The 16906-nt window shown below is 43.0% G+C and overlaps 1 protein-coding gene and 1 long non-coding RNA gene across 2 annotated transcripts in view; one reads left to right on the top strand and one right to left on the bottom strand.

Moving 5' to 3' along the window:
* The window catches only part of qtgal (queuosine-tRNA galactosyltransferase), a 385611-nt gene that overhangs the window by 185340 nt on the left and 183365 nt on the right, over positions 1-16906 (top strand). The gene's annotated exons all lie outside the window — the stretch shown is intronic.
* The window catches only part of LOC148145295 (uncharacterized), a 141987-nt gene that overhangs the window by 47252 nt on the left and 77829 nt on the right, over positions 1-16906 (bottom strand). Inside the window, exon 2 of the long non-coding RNA XR_015761392.1 lies at positions 6213-6339. This is a non-coding gene — a long non-coding RNA (uncharacterized LOC148145295). The remainder of the gene's footprint in view (positions 1-6212; positions 6340-16906) is intronic.

The following is a 16906-nucleotide window of genomic DNA, read 5'->3' as shown; positions in this document are numbered from 1 at the left end:
TGTCGAAGAGTGAGGTGCTGGAAAAGCACAACCAGTCAGGCAGCATCCGAGGAGCGGGTGAGTCGAGGTTTCGAGCACAACCTCTTCATTTATGCTCGTCGGATGCTGCCTGACCGGTTGTGCTTTTCCAGCATCACATTGTTCGACTCTGAGCTCCCACATCTGCAGTCCTAACTTTCTCCTAATAAAGAGAATGTGCATAGTATGCCATCAGGACTGAAGTATATGATTTAATTTGTCTGAGCTATAATGAACTGATCACACCTGTGCACGGAGACCAATCCTAACCTACATTAAATACACAGTTGATCTCAGTAAATTTCATCTTTGAGCAGCTCAGTGGCTAACTCTGTTGCTTTCACAGTGCCGGGTTCAATTCCACCCCCATGTGATTGTGTGTAGTTTGCACATTATTCTCGTGTCTGCGTGGGTTTCCTGCAGGTGCTCCGGTTTCTTCCCACAATCAGGTTAGGTGGAGTGGTCATGCTAAATTGCCCTGTGCTGTCCAAGAATGTGCAGGCTGGATGGACTATCCAGGGTAAAATACAGGGAATAAAGTGGGGGGTTGGGTTTGGGTGAATGCACTTCAGAGGATTATACAGACTTGAAGGGCTGAATGGCCTCTTTCTGCACTGTAGGGATTCTGTGATTCAGTGAACTGTCAGCTGAAGGATGTTTTGGGAAATCTACTAATGTAACCACGTCAGAGCAGAGCTACCTGCCAAGTTCCCATTAGTGCAGTGCAAACTCATAGGACAAGGTTTATTCCCACTGTTCCCCATCCTGTGAGTTTCTAATGATGGTTGTGATGAGTGTAGGAAGGGGCAGCTAGCAAGTCAACCCGTGCCCCTCCCTGAAAATGAGTAATCCTCGTGTGGAGTATGACTTCCTGGTGTACCACTGACCCAGCGGTGCTCTCAGGTAACCTGCAGTCAGTTAATTCACAAGTACTGCTGGCACCCTGTCAGGATACTCACTCACCAACTGTTCAGAGTACAGAGGCAGTGTCCACTTTTGAATCTTCAAAGTAGCAAGGAAAGGGCCATTTTGAAAATGCTGTCAAAGTATTTCTGATTAAATTTGCTTCTGATTAAATATCAAAGAGGAACCAAATCATATATTTCACTCGGCACATTCTCTTTACTGTTAAAGCAAAATTCCAGTTTGTTGGAAGTGGAACATGGGGCAGCTTTTCCAGCTTTTGCGTTAAAAGTAACAGCAAATATCCTCAGATGGGAAGATGCATGATGCTATTGGAGCCCTGAGCTGAAGAAACACAGTGATCAGACACCGCATGATGAGAACAGCACATACACACTGACAGATGATCGCACAGAGCTAACAGAGAGCCAAAAGAGCAGCAATTTCCACTAAAATAAAGTTCCTTTTAAACTTTCTTTACAAAGCCTTTAATAAAATTATTTTCTCTGAAAATTAACTGGAGGAAGCTGGCCATTAGACATCGATGTAAATAATAGGGGGAACATTTAAGTGGAGGCAGCTGTACCAGCATGACTCAGTTTGTAGTCTGGTACAAAATAAAGCTTCCAAATAACTTTCATCACATCCACATTTCCTTGTGGATTTAGCTCATTTGGTTTTAAAAGGGTATTGAAAAGAGTCCACTAAAATCCTTTGAGGTTGCATGGAGCAAATTAGATTTTGGTGACAGACCCTTTTTTGTTTGTAATTAAGAGATTTTAATTATGGGATGGAAAGCCTAATTTGGTCCTCAGGACGTAGTTTGCTGAAAGAAAATGTCAAGCACGAAGTACTGATAAAGTTGCACATTCCTTTCAATGCAAATCTAATCAAGTCGTTCAGATTGCAAAAGTGTCCCATTACTAAATATGCAAGGATATGGTAATTTGGCAGGAATTTTCTTCCATCAGGATTGTGTTCTGTTTTGAAGAAATGACCTACTTTGGAAAATGACACAACTTCTTTCTCTCTCTGTAAAGGTACCATTCATTTCTCATTTCCCTTTCATCATCTCCGTGAGCTTAGACCCCGTCTTTCTGCATGACCTTACCGCTCCCAATTACCAGCCTCACACATGCATTGATTTTGATTCAAGATCCTCAGCTCTCTATTAGCATTCTAAGGCTGCTTGTTGCCAGAGGGGATTTTTCTGGTTTATACTCGCTTAATCATTCTACTTAAATGTTGCTCCAAAGCAATCTGACTGAACTTTAAGACTATGCAATGTATTGTTTCAGCATCTGAGGAAAGGGACGGATTTAAGAGATAAATAACTGGTCTTCAGTTTCCCTCATTTTCAGCTGAAGGAAGTTCTTCCTTGCTGAATGGCTTGATGTCAGAAAGAGAGTGTGGTAGTTGTGGTTAAGAGGTAAACCTGGGTTTCATCAGCTGACATTGAGCCCCTGACTGTAGATGATATCTGCAAGGAGCAGTGTGTAAACAGAGAGGGAGGGAACTAGTTTTCATCAGTGAGGCAGCCTCACCTGTCAAATGTCAGGACAACTGCTCTGGTGGATATTAGATCACAGCAAGCAAAAAATGAAAAGATTAGAAAAGCCTTTTCAAAGCATCACAATTATTCATCAACCAAACCTAAGACCTGTTTGTATTCTGAACAATTAAATGGATTTATCAGCCTATTGGACAAAGAATGCTTTTTTTTTAATGACTGCTTTAAATTTATTATTTAATTATTTGATTTCATCTCTTTTTGCCCTATTTGACTTAATGTTAAGTAATTACATGTTGTAACCTCATTCATGCTTTTTAAAATGTTGTGTACCTCTCTTGTTTCTTCACACTCACGTTCTTCCATTTTGGGATATAGCAGAGAGTTGTTAAAGGAATTATCAGTCTTTGTCACTCACCATCCATGGCCATTAAGTCCCAGAGTAGGAGGTGAACACACAGCTTCTGCATCACAGGCAGGGCTGCATTCCACACTGCACCAACAAGGCCTCCCTTACACACTCATATGCTTTAATATTCTCAGCTGCAGAACAGTCCATCATAGGAATAGACCCTTCAGCCCACCATGAAATGTTAGTGTTTCCCAAGTTGAGCTGAATGAATCAAAATAGTAGAGAAGAGCAGAGAATGCAGTGATATGCAATAAAGGGAAAAAAATAGCTCAAAGTGTTTATGTCCTAAAAGGGTAGATGAACTATCAAGATCTGAGCTACGCCTGAATTGAAGTGGAGTCTCCTCTACCATGTAGTCTTAATGGACTTTGTCCCAGCATCAGGCAGATTTCACTAAATGTAAGTGTCACCAGGGACCAGAGAGTGGATGCGCAAACTGAAAGTTGACATTTAGCTTTGCTTTTCAAAATGCAGTACAAATGAAGGTGACCCTTAAACAGCAGGTGGTTTGTTGTGTGGTGAAGTGAAACCCTTCATGTGCAAGATTATAGAAGGAGTAAAAGAAATTTTAAAGGGAATAGAGTATTAAAAATTGAGGTACTTGCTAAAACTATACAAGACACTGGTCAGAACATAGCTAAAATACTGTGATCAGATCAGGCAGCATGGTGGCTCAGTGATTAGCACTGCTGCCTCACAGCGCCAGGGACCCGGATTCAATTCTATCCTCGGGTGACTCTCTGTGCAGTGCTTACACATTCTGTCTGGGTCTGCGTGGGTTTTCTTTGGATGCTTTGGTTTCCTCCCACACTTCAAAGATGTGCAGACTAGGTGGATTGGTCATGCTAAATTGCCCATAGTGTCAGATAGATTGACGATGGGAAATGCAGGGTTACAGGGATAGGATACGGTGGTGGTCTGGGTGGGATGCTCTTCGGCGGGTTCATATAAACTCAATTGGGGGCAGCTGTACAAGATATTGGTTAGGCCACTGTTGGAGTATTGCATGCAGTTCTGATATCCTTACTATCGGAAAGATGTTGTGAAACTTGAAAGGGTTCAGAAAAGATTTACAAGGATGTTGCCAGGGTTGGAGGATTTGCGCTATGGGGAGAGGCTGAACAGGCTGGGGCTGTTTTCCCTGGGGCGTCGGAGGCTGAGGGGTGACCTTATAGAGGTTTACAAAATGATGAGGGGCCTGGATAGGATAAATAGACAAGGTCTTTTCTCTGGGGTGGGGGAGTCCAGAACTAGAGGGCATAGGTTTAGGGTGAGAGGGGAAAGATATAAAAGGGACCTAAGGGGCAACTTTTTCACATAGAGGTGCCAGAGGAAGTGGTGGAGGCTGGTACAATTGCAACATTTAAAAGGCATTTGGATGGATACATGAATAGGAAGGGTTTGGAGGGATACGGGTTGGGTGCTGGCAGGTGGGACTAGGTCGGGTTGGGATACCTGGTTGGCGTGGACGGTTTGGACTGAAGGGTCTGTTTCCATGCTGTACATCTCTATGACTCTATGACCTGCCTCGACACTGTAAAGATTCTATTAGATTAGATTAGATTACCTACAGTGTGAAAACAAGCCCTTCGGCCCAACAAGTCCACACCGACCCTCGGAAGAGCAAACCACACAGGCCCATTCCCCTACATTTAACCCTGACTAATGCACCTAACACTACGGACAATTTCCCATGGCCAATTCGCCTGACCTGCACATCTTTGTGACTGTGGGAGGAAACCAGAGCATCCGGAGGAAACTCACGCAGACACGGGGAGAATGTGCAAACTCCACACAGACAGTTACCCGAAACGGGAATTGAACCCGGGTCCCTGGCGCTTTGAGGCAGCAGTGCTAACCACTGAACCACCGACTAGATTCTATCATTCTAGTTCCGGTTCTGTTCTCTCAGGAAACATTGGAAGATCCCCACAGTAGGGTTACTAGCTTGATTTTGGATATGGAGGGATTTTCTTATGATGAGCGGTTGAGTAGGTTGAGGTTGGGGTTGTACTCGTTGCAGTTTGGGAGAATGAGAGGTAAACCATATAAAATTCTTAAGGGACTGGATAGGAAAAGATGCTTTTGTAAGAGAGTCATGGCTAAGACAGATCAGAATTAGGAGTTCCCTATTTAACTCAGAGATGAGGAAGAAGCTTCTCTCTGAAGGATGGTGAATGTGCAGAGGGGCCTGTTGAGGTTGTGCCAAAGAGTTTATTTAAAGGCGAAATAGATGGATTTTTTAACCAGGAATGGAATCAGGATATTTGGGGTAAAGACAGGCAAGTAAAGTCAAGGATTATCAGATCAGCTGCAATCCCTTTCAATGGGAAGGGAGACCCAATGGGCTGAATGGCCTACTTCTGCTCCCATGTCTTAGCAGTGTGAGTGGAGACTGGAAAGTGCTGCTCCCATGTCTTAGCAGTGTGAGTGGAGACTGGAAAGTGAATCTTGAATATGGTAAAGTCCAAGAAATCCCAGGGGAATTGTGTACTAGTAAAACAAACACCAAGGTGTAGGTAATTGAAAATGTTTGTAGGTGGACATATCCTATTAAATACCAACTGGACTTGACCAGCACGGCTGTCTGAAAACTGATGGTTATATAATTATGTTGACTAGAAGAGTTGGTTTCATTTGTGCTGTTTATCAACACATGCAAATCACTTCAGCTCAGCAGGTAACTTGGGAAGGTGCATTGTCCCTATAATTTGCTAAATGAGTTATTAAACGATTATTATTTTTCTTAAAAGTAAAAACCATGATCAATATTTTAATACATCATCTGTGATTAACTAGATGCAACATGCATCTTTAAAAGGAAGCAGTTGAGCATTTTGGAGAAATGATTTGGAGATGCCGGTGTTGGACTGGGGTGTACAAAGTTAAAAATCACACAACACCAGGTTATAGTCCAACAGATTTAATTGGAAGCACACTAGCTTTCGGACCTAACCGGGTGTTGTGTGAAATTTAATTTTGGACAAAGACAGAGATCGTCATAACCCCATTTGATCGTTGTAATGGAAAATTGTCACCTTTCTTTCTTATGTAGCCTCAATTAAATTGGTGGATATTTATGTAAAATGCGTGTGCACTATTTTTGCTTCTGAAACTTATTATTTGCTCTGTCACTAGCTGTTGCAGCATTTCTGAAATGAAAGAGTTTGAGTTCCTCGTCTCTGCTGTGCACTTGCAAAGCAGAATGGCCGTGGTGACATTTAAACTCGGCCAGAATTTCTCCTTTGTGACTTCTCTGTTGCCTAGTTACATTTGTTTCATGCTGGCCTTCTCAATGCCCAGCTCTGTTGAGACAATAATGGCTTAAGTGTGATATATGAAATCACTGTGCGAATTAACTGGACTTGCCTGGATTAGGATAATTGTTTCCAACAGTTAGTAACACAGCCAGCAGGAGTTAAAGGATCCAACGTAGGGATTTCGGTTACAGCAATACAGGTCCTGACCTAATCTTCCATCCGTGGAATGCTGGAAGCTGGAAGGAAAATGAGGAAAAGGCTAAGAGATTGGATGCTGTGTGGTAAAACGTTCATCCTCACTCAGCATGAGTGACAATGCGTCAGAATGATAAAGCAACCAGAAACACAAAAACAAGGCTCAGCCTCAGCCTTTCATGCTCATTTCATACTTTAGTAATTCAATGTCGACTGGTCTAAATCTTAACTCCATCTACTGCTTTGGCTCGACATCCCTTAGTACATGTGCCTCACAAAAACTTCCATTTCAAGTTGGAAATTTTCTAATAGCACTGCCTCCAAAGCCAGACCTCTATCACCTTTTGAGTGAAATTCCTGACATCACCCCTTGATTGCCTGGCTGGAGTGTTGAAGTTATGCACTATTATGGAACCTACCAAAATTGTTCCCATTGATTTCTAAATCATGAGAATGGGTTCTAAACATGGGCAGATGAGCTGCTGAGCAAGGTTACTGCCCTTGAGCCCATATCATTCAGCCATTTCAAATTCTGAAAATAATTCAATAATGACTTATTGATTAGAACTGCATGGGTGTGGAGCAGCAACTGCAGGGCTTTATAATGCCCTGTGCTGGGACACACCACAGCACACCCTGTAGCCATTGACAATGCTAATGTTGTATTTGACCAAACCCTTTGAGAGTTTACTGTATGGGACACACACAGGAATCCTCTTCCAAGTAATCACCAGAGCTGCATGGAGGCTGCTCAACCAAATGCATTTTCTACAGGATGGTACAGCAAAGAAATCATAAAGAATGTACCAACATTTTTCAAGCTTTTAAAATAATTTGGTATAGTGTTTGTTCCACGGTCAACTGATCTATCCTACATATTGTTCATACACTTGGGATATACTATTCTGCTTTGAATGTAGGATGCATTTAACACCAGGTTATGGAGGGATATAGGCCATATGCAGGCAAGTGGGATCATGGTCAGCATGGAGTAGTTAGACCGATGGGTCTGTTTCCATTCTGTATGGCTCTATGATATTCCTGCCTTATAAGTACTGTGTAATTCATGGGCAGTCTTCTTCTTCTTCTGACCTGTATTCAAAATAGGCATTAAGGCCTTTCAAAAGGGGTTGATACACATAACAGCTTTAATAGGGCCTAGCAGTGGGCAACCAAAGAACTTGTCTGTTTAAGGAGTGATGGTCCCTCTTGATGTGTAAATTGGCAGGGCTGACATTTCAGGGTAGAACCATTTCGGAAATTATCTTCTGGTACAACTGAAAGCAGTCCCTGAAAATCCGTTTTAAATGTTATTATGTGGCTGGATCCCCCTGTGCTCTTTCCCTCCTCCCTCCAGAATTGTGATACAGCCCAGTTTCTCCCTGAGGTGCCCTCCTGCATGAGTCTGAGTCTGGTAAGCTGCATGGGGCTACTGTGTGTGCTTCTACCATTCTGTGTATGTTAGCTTCTGATCATGAGACAGACTCTGTCCTCTTTGTGTTTGGAAAGGGCAGATAAAAGCCGATCCAAAACTTCAGATTTGACTGTTTTAAAAACCTCGTTTATTTGCTTGTATAAAGGTTCAATGCATTTTTTATTCTTTGAGGAGCAATGATAATATTTGTCTTTATGTTTCATTGTCCAGGATGTTCCATTCTTGTCGATTTAGCTCATTTGCACAATCTGTGACAACCTTCAAGAACTGAATAACTTTTTTTTTACTTGGCAGTGGGGGAGATGATTGGAATTATGTAATGCTGCGTATATCAGGACCAGATGTGAATCTATAGAAGTACTTCCCTCCGCATTCCAGTTGACTAACTTGGCATCAGCTCATTGAAGGATCACAGGGAAACAATTCCAACTGCAATAAATAAAACCTCCTGAATTTTATGTATGACTTCAGCATGATTGACAGTAGCAGATAACAGGAGACTTGGTTCTGTGTGCAAATCTGGATTATAAAGATTCATCCAAATGGGAGGCTAGCATTGAAAGATGTAAACCTCCAGCTATTTCCAACAAATTTAGAAGTACAATAATTCATCCGCTCCTCTGGGGAGAACTTGGTTTTCCATCAAATGCCACAAATTTGAATTGAGCAAAAAACCTTTGCAGCAGTTCTTATTAAATCTCTTTAGACTAGCAAAGTGTAAGTGTTGTGTTAAGCCAGGAATTCATGGTACCCTGTCTTCAATGGTGCTCCCCTTTCTTATGCACTCACTGTTACTCCAACTCTAACCACTTGTACATCCGTCCCTTCCTCCCATCCATCCCCAAAATCTGTCCGTTATCTACAAGGCACATGTCAGAACTGCGTCAAAATTCTCTCCACTTGACTGCAGTCTCAACAACACTCAAGCTTAAGGCCATTCAGGACAATGTAGCTCACTGAGTATCAATTCCTTCAACAGCACCTCCCAAACCCATAACCACGACTGTCTAGAAGGATTAGGGCAGCAGGTACATGGGAACACAACCACCTACAAATTCCACTCCAGGTCATTCACCATCCTGGCTTGGAAACACATCACCATTCCTTCAGTGCTGCCTTGTCAAACCCCAGGAACTCCCTCTTGAACAGCATCGTGGGTACACCAACATCAGGTGAACAGCAGTTCAACGCCTTCTCGAAGGCAGTTAGTGACAGGCAATAAGTGCTGACCCAGCCAGTGACACCCACATCATGTAAATGAATGAAAAAATATTGTCTTCTGCCAGTAATTTCCATTCTGGAAAGCTATCACCAAATACCTCCATCTCCAGGTCCCTGTCGTTTAAGAATCTCCTTCAGACATACCTCTGATTTTTGATCCTTCGTTGTCCCTCCTAACATCCCCACCTTAGTATGCAATTATGTCTCTTTGAAATACCTTGGGGAATTTTTCTATGCTCGAGAGGCAATATAAATGCAGGTTGGTTATTGTAGTCATTTGCAATAATGCAATTTTTCCAAACTTCTATTTTCAGCGGAAGATGAACTTTGAAATAAGGGAGCTGTACAATAGAGCAGATTAAGTGTAAAGTCAGGTTATGTATGTCAGATTGGGAATGAGTTTAAACAGTGTTCATTGTTATGTACCAGGCCAGATCCCCCTCAAAATATTTCAAGAAGGTAACCCAGATCCTAACATTTTCTTAATTTAAAGGCGTATGTGAAGTGGATGTTCCAGGGGTGGCACAACTGTCAAACCACTCGGCTTTAAGCAAAATAACCAAGGGCCTGTTGCTGTGCTGTCGGACTGTATAACTCTATGACTACAGTTTGAACATGAAGAAAATGAAGCAGAACTTAAAATAACTTAACTATTGAAAAACCTAACTGACCCAATACACTAACTATTACTAATTAACTGTTCTAATACAGTAACATCCCGTAAACACACCCCTTGGCAAACAGATAAATTCAAATACAGATTCTTACAGGCAGAAGGGAACAACACCCAGAGAGAGATTTCAGAGAAAGTCAGAGGGTTTCATTGCTGAAGCTTGCAACTCCCCTGGACTCATACATCTTGTGACTGCTACAGCTGAAATAAACTCGAAAAAACCCTGGACAAGGAGATATGGCCACTCCACTTCCATTGTTAAACTGTTAAACCCCCTAGACTCTTCAGTACCTCTGTCTTTACAACCTCTCTTCAAAAAAAAAACTTTTTAAAGTTCAAAGTTTGGGAGAAGATTTGTAGCTCGGGTGCTCGTTGTTGTGGTTCTGTTCGCCGAGCTGGGAATTTGTCTTGCAAACGTTTCGTCCCCTGTCTAGGAAATTACTGGCAGAAGACAATATTTTTTCATTCATTTACATGATGTGGGTGTCACAGCGCTTCTGTGATGTTTCCTCCGGCATTTATAGTGGCCTGTCTCTGCCGCTTCCGGTTGTCAGTTCCAGCTGTCCGCTGTAGTGGCCGGTATATTGGGTCCAGGTCGATGTGTTTGTTGATAGAGTCTGTGGATGAGTGCCATGCCTCTAGGAATTCCCTGGTTGTTCTCTGTTTGGCTTGCCCTATAATGGTAGTGTTGTCCCATTATACATGCAGATGACAAGCAACATGAATTCGACCTTACAGCATGATCCCTTTCTGAGTTTTCTGCCTCATTGATACAATTGTCTTTCTTGACTTCTCTTGTTCTTGTACTTAGGAGAGATCGCCTTCGCAATAGAAATATGTATGTGCCGGCAATTTGCTGTTTAAATGAGGAAAGGATATGCCCAATCCTTTCCTTGGGACGTTTCAGGATTTCTTGAAAGCTTTTTTTATTACAATAAGAGCAGTTGAAATTGCAAAGCATTGCATTTAACTAATATCATAATTAAGTTGTTCAAAATGTTGCTTAGGACTCTCGTATTTTGTATTTGTTTAAAATACAGTCGTTATTTAGCCAAAATCAGAAGACATTTTGTAAGTCCAAAGTTTTTATTGACACCAGTGAGTCAGTCTTTAGTCATGGTGATTGAGAGATGAATGTTGGTGAGGGCACTGAGAGGATCCCCAAGATGGGAGGGTTCGGGCTCAAGTGAGGTCACGTGCTTTTAGTATCCTGAGCCCTGAGACAGTGTAGAATTCTGATCAAGTTACAGAAGCAGTGCTGCCTCTATAGCAGGACTCTGCCCTACCCTCCCCCACCCCCTTATTGCACTGTCTCAATTCTCACTGAGATTTTTTAGTTTCAAAATATACTTTATTCATAAAATTATTTTGATATCTGTACAATTGGTCATGCCATTCTTATGCACGCATTGCATTTCTTTACATACAGAGATGGGAATTAATCATTTGTATATACAAGTCTGTACATTGACCATCCAGATGTTTAGCTGAGGCATCAGTGGGGCCCAGTTTCTGAGTGGGCCCCCTGTTCTTCGTTAGGCAGGCAGACCTTACACGGTGGTCTTTCCCCACCGCGCCTTGGCAGCAGCAGCCCCAAGCTTCAGTGCGTCCCTCAACACGTAGTCCTGGACCTTGGAATGTGCCAGTCTGCAACACTCAGTCGGGATCAACTCCTTCAGCTGGAAGATCAACAGGTTTCAGACAAACCAAAGCATGTCTTTGACCGAGTTGATGATGCTCCAGGCACAGTTGATGTTCATCTCCGTGTGCGTCCTGGGGAACAGACCATAGAGCATGGAGTCCCGCGTCACGGCGCTGCTTGGGACGAACCTCGACAAACACCACTGCATTCCTCTCTAGACTTCCTTTGCATGGCACATTCCAGAAGGAGGTGTGTGACAGTCTCGACCCCCCGCAGCCGCTTCGAGGGCAGCGTGCGGTGCGGCTGAGAGTCCGGGCGTACATAAAGGATCTCACAGGCAGAGCCCTTCTCACCACCAGCCAAGCCATGTCTTGGTGCTTGTTGGAAAGTTCTGGCAATGAGGCATTCTGCCAAATGGCTTTGACAATCTGCTCAGGGAACCCCTCAACAGGATCCGGCCTCTCCTTTTCCTAAAGGGTCTCAAGTACACTACATGATGACCACTTCGTTATGGACTTGTGGTCAAAGGTGTTTTTCTTCATAAATTTCTCCACGAAGGACAGGTCATACAGTCATAGAGATGTACAGCATGGAAACAGACCCTTCGGTCCAACCCGTCCATGCCGACCAGATATCCCAACCCAATCTAGTCCCACCTGCCAGCACCCAGCCCATATCCCTCCAAACCCTTCCTATTCAGATACCCATCCAAATGCCTCTTAAATGTTGCAATTGTACCAGCCTCCACCATGTCCTCTGGCAGCTCATTCCATACACGTACCACCCTCTGCGTGAAAAAGTTGCCCCTTAGGTCTCTTTTATATCTTTCCCCTCTCACCCTAAACTTATGCCCACTAGTTCTAGACTCCCCGATCCCAGGGAAAAGACTTTGTCTATTTATCCTATCCATGCCCCTTATAATTTTGTAAACCTCAATAAGGTCACCCCTCAGCCTCCGACGCTCTAGAGAAAACAGCCCCAGCCTGTTCAGCCTCTCCCTATAGCTCAAATCCTCCAACCCTGGCAACATTCTTGTAAATCTTTTCTGAACCCTTTCAAGTTTCACAACATCTTTCTGATAGGAAGGAGACCAGAATTGCATGCAATATTCCAACAGTGGCCTAACCAATGTCCTGTACAGCAGCAACATGAACTCCCAACTCCTGTACTCAATTCTCTGACCAACAAAGGAAAGCATACCAAACGCCTTCTTCACTATTCTATCTCCCTGCAACTCCACTTTCGAGGAGCTATGAATCTGCACTCCAAGATCTCTTTGTTCAGCAACACTCCCTAGGACCTTACCATTAAGTGTATAAGTCCTGCTAAGATTTGCTTTCCCAAAATGCAGCACCTCGCATTTATCTGAATTAAACTACATCTGCCACCTCTCAGCCCATTGGCCCATCTGGTCCAGATCCTGTTTAATCTGAGGTAATCCTCTTCACTGTCCACTACACCTCCAATTTTGGTGTCATCTGCAAACTTACTAACTGTACCTCATATGCTCGCATCCAAATCATTTATGTAAATGACAAAAAGTAGAGGACCCAGCACTCTACTGGTCACAGGCCTCCAGTCTGAAAAACAACCCTCAACCAACACTCTCTGTCTTCCACCTTTGAGCCAGTTCTGTATACAAATGGCTAGTTCTCCCTGTATTCAGTACTTCATGACACTTGGTGTTTGCGTACCGGGGATCCACACACAGCTTGATGCAGCCACAGAGAAAGGTGGCCATCAGTGTGAAGGTGGCATTGGGCATGTTTTTTCCCCCATTGCCCAGATCTTTATACATGGTGTCCCTTCGGACCTAGTCCATCTTTGATCTCCACATGAAGTGGAAGATGGCCCGGGTGACTGCGGCGGCACAGGTTCGGAATAGATCAGACCCATGCCACATATAACAGCAATAACCGTGCCTCACACCTGATGACCAGGTTTTTACTCGCAATGGAGAGCGACCATTGCTTCCATCTGCCCAGTTTCTGCCTCACTTTGCTGATACGCTCCTCCCAAGACTTGGCACACGCTCCAGCCGCTCGGAACCAAATACCCAGCACCTTCAGGTGGTCGGTCCTGACGGTGAAGGGGATGGAGGATTGGTCGGCCCAGTTCCCGAAGAGCATGGCCTCACTCTTGCCTTGGTTTACCTTGGCCCCCGAGGCCCGTTTGAACTGGTCATATATGCACATGAGTCTGTGCATGGACAGCGGATCCGAGCAGAAAATAGTAACATCATCCATGTACAGGGAGGCCTTAACCTGTAGGCCCCCGCTGCCAGGAATAGTCACCCCTCTCAGGCTCGCATCCTCCCTGATGGACTGGGCAAACAGGTCTATGTAGCACACAAACAAGGCAGGAGAGAGAGGGCAGCCCTGCCTGACTCCAGGTCTGACTGGGAAGCTATCTGATTCCCACCCATTGATTGAGACTGCACTGACAATGTTGGTGTAGAGCAGTCTGATCCAATTGCAGATCCCCTCCCCAAAGCCCATTTTGGAGAGAACACCTCTCATATATGTATGCGATATCCTATAATGGCAATTTTTCAGCTTTGAAGTGGGGTCCTGGTGGGATATTATATTTCTCTAAATGAGTGTGTGCTATTCCTTTAAGGGTGATGTCATCACCATATCATGGCATGTGACTAAATGGTATAAAAGTCTCAGTCTCCATCTCACTGAATCCTTTTGATATGTTGAGGGAGGTGTGCTACAGGTTACATCCATGTTGTTTAGCTATAGCCCAGACACAAAAGTAATTGCCTGTCATTGTAATCCATTTAGATACCAGCAGAACCATGCAAGTAGGTCTGGAAGTCAGTGCTGTGCAAGAATCTCCACGGCCTGTGCAGCTGAGAAGAAAACTAGAGGGAGTGCTGACCAGGAACTGTAATAAGCAGCTATTGAATTCATCAGCACTGTGTCCCATTCTTATGTTATAGAAGCTGATGTAAATATCACCCCTCCTCTTCCCCAGGTATGAATACCCCACTGAAAGTAAAAAGCCCATCACTGCATCTATGGGAAGTCGTGAGGGCAAAAAGGGATGGGTTAACAGCAGTGTCAGCTTGTAAAGAAAAGTCCCCCAGATATCCACCGCATATTCACAAAAAGATTGAGAAGCACTGAGATTGAAATAGAGCCTTACTGAGAGTGACTTCATAGAAAGTCAGTGTGCAAAATGTGAGGATGATTTGCTATTGACTGGTTTGCAATACTGAAAATTGACCAATGTCAAGTCTATTAGGCTTGATGTTATTCAAAAAATTCACAAAAAAAGCCCAAGGCTAAAAAGAAAACATAGTTTACACACTCCTAGTTGGCTCTTTGCTTTGTTTCTAATGCATCAACCTTCAACCGAACTGAGCAGCTGGTCATTCTCATGTTTCCACCAATCATCGTTGCATTGTTTTTTCAAGTAAAAGCCAAGTGAGATAGTTTACCCTTCCTGTTACCATCCCACGCTGTTAGAAACCTGCTGAGTAGGCTTGTGATTAATGCTAACATATTGTGTCCCCTGCCTCCTCTTACTTGCGTTTTTAAATTTAGGATATCTAATTCAAGATGATTTAAGTTGCTTTTACGGAATTGAGTACTCAAGTCAGAAATGAAAAGATGTACCATAAAGATGTACCATAAAGATGTACCATAAAGTGCTTTCAATTTACATGTACCTGATTGTCTGCTCTTGGTCCATTCTCCTATCCTCATTTCTGACCTCCATTGACCTGCTCATGCTAATGGGCAAAGAACTGTGGTGGTCTACCATTGCCTTCTTCAGAATGGCTAGTAAGGAATCTCTCCTGCTCTTGCCATTCATCCATCAGGCATATTGGAAGGCTCATGGTAAGCCTGTTTGGCCAGTTATGGATCATATACTGATCGTGTTTGCAACAATACCACACCAAAATCCTAGACAATGTCTTGAGTTCAGTCATTCAGGTAGAGAGGCATCATGCATAACTTGATTGTTTATAGAGAACCAATCAGTCAGAAAACCCAAAAAGCCGAAACAAGGAGTCCGAGCCACAACCTCAAACCTCAACCAATGAATGACATGTCCACAAAAAAAAGTTAAATTGTTTCTCTTGCTTCAGAGGAAGTTCATGACACTCTTCAGTGAGTGGCACAAAGTGTAATGATGGAAAATCCCATGTGCAATAAACCCAATAAATCAGATATTACGAAGATATTTTTTCTTTCATACAAAACTGGAAGGCCACAAATTTCAAAATGTCCGACTGATTGTCAATACTACTGGATAAACACTTAGCCCATTTGTATAGCAATTCTTTATTGTTTGGAAGTTTTGTCACAAAATCTTTTGTTGCACACGCACTTACATTAGTAAGTCCTGGCGTGGAGTTTGAACCCAAAGCAATGTGGTTGACTTTCAACTGCCCTCTGGGCAATTACAGATGGGCAATAAATGCTGGTCTAGCCAGAGACGCCCTCATCCTTTGAATGAATAAAAAAAATCTGGCCCAGGTATAGGGCTGCTATCACTACTCCGTAAGACCTTTTTCCCACAATGCCTTGTCTTTCCTCAATATACTCCTGGCTTACAAACAACACCCAAAGATGGACGATATGAGCGAGAAATTACTGTTGACGTTATTATTGGTTGCGTGTGCTACAAAAGATTTTGTGACAAAAGTTTCTCCCAGATAATACGATGGTATTAGAGTGATTGATCCAACAATAGAGAGTTGCTATACAAATGGGCTAATTGATGAGAACTTCCACACCAATGCTCATTGAATACCCCTTGTTTAGATTAGATTACTTGTTTAGTGAGGTGTTGCTGGATTTCTAATAACACTTTGGAATATATTTCAGTGGGATGAGGGTGTGTTTGGCAAGGCTTGCATTTGTTACACATTCCTTATTTTACTTGAAGTAAGTGTCTTGGCAAACCCTTCAGAGCCAACCTCATTGCTGCTGGTCTTGAATCACATGTAAGGCAGTCCCATTAGGGAGCCCCGCCCCACGAACGTGTCTTTACAACCATTGTTGATATTTTTATCATTGCTGATGCTAACTTTCAACTTCAGATTAATTATGCATTTCACTGGAGTTGAAACCACACCCTCACAGCATTAGCTCCAACCTCTGGATTACTAGTCCAGAGATATGATCACAACATCACCATCCACCCCACAGTAAGTGCAACACAGAAATCAGCCCAACAGATCCATGCCTTCATTACGTTATAATTGCTGCTTAGCCTTACTGACTGTGAAGTATTATTTATGGAGTGACAAATTTCCCCTCAATGACTAAACATTTCACATGTTAAAAGGTGTGTTTTTTTTCTTTATTTTAACATCTATGTAGCTGTAGTGCTGCTGCTGTTTTAATACAACCATATGTTTATTTCATGATTTGGAAATTTAGATTATGAATGAGAGGTTTTAAGTGCTTTTACCTTCCTTATTTGCTGGGTGTGAGTACTTCAGTTTGCTCACTTAGTTGTCCATTTGCTACCTGGCATCACTGATACTGCACATCCCCTTGACTTGGCACCAGTTACAAACAGTTACCAGCAAGGAGGAAACTCTGCCCACAGAAATCTCTGCATCTATGTGGGCACCTTTCTTCAAGGTTCATGCTGAGTGATATTGTTTTAACA

This window comes from Chiloscyllium plagiosum, unplaced genomic scaffold (genome assembly GCF_037043375.1).
Source record: "Chiloscyllium plagiosum isolate Xiang-an unplaced genomic scaffold, Cpla_swu_hap1 HiC_scaffold_25, whole genome shotgun sequence".
Taxonomy (NCBI): Eukaryota; Metazoa; Chordata; class Chondrichthyes; order Orectolobiformes; family Hemiscylliidae; genus Chiloscyllium; species Chiloscyllium plagiosum.
The sequence above is the reverse complement of the archived record's forward strand: the minus strand, read 5'-3'. Positions and strand labels throughout refer to the sequence as shown.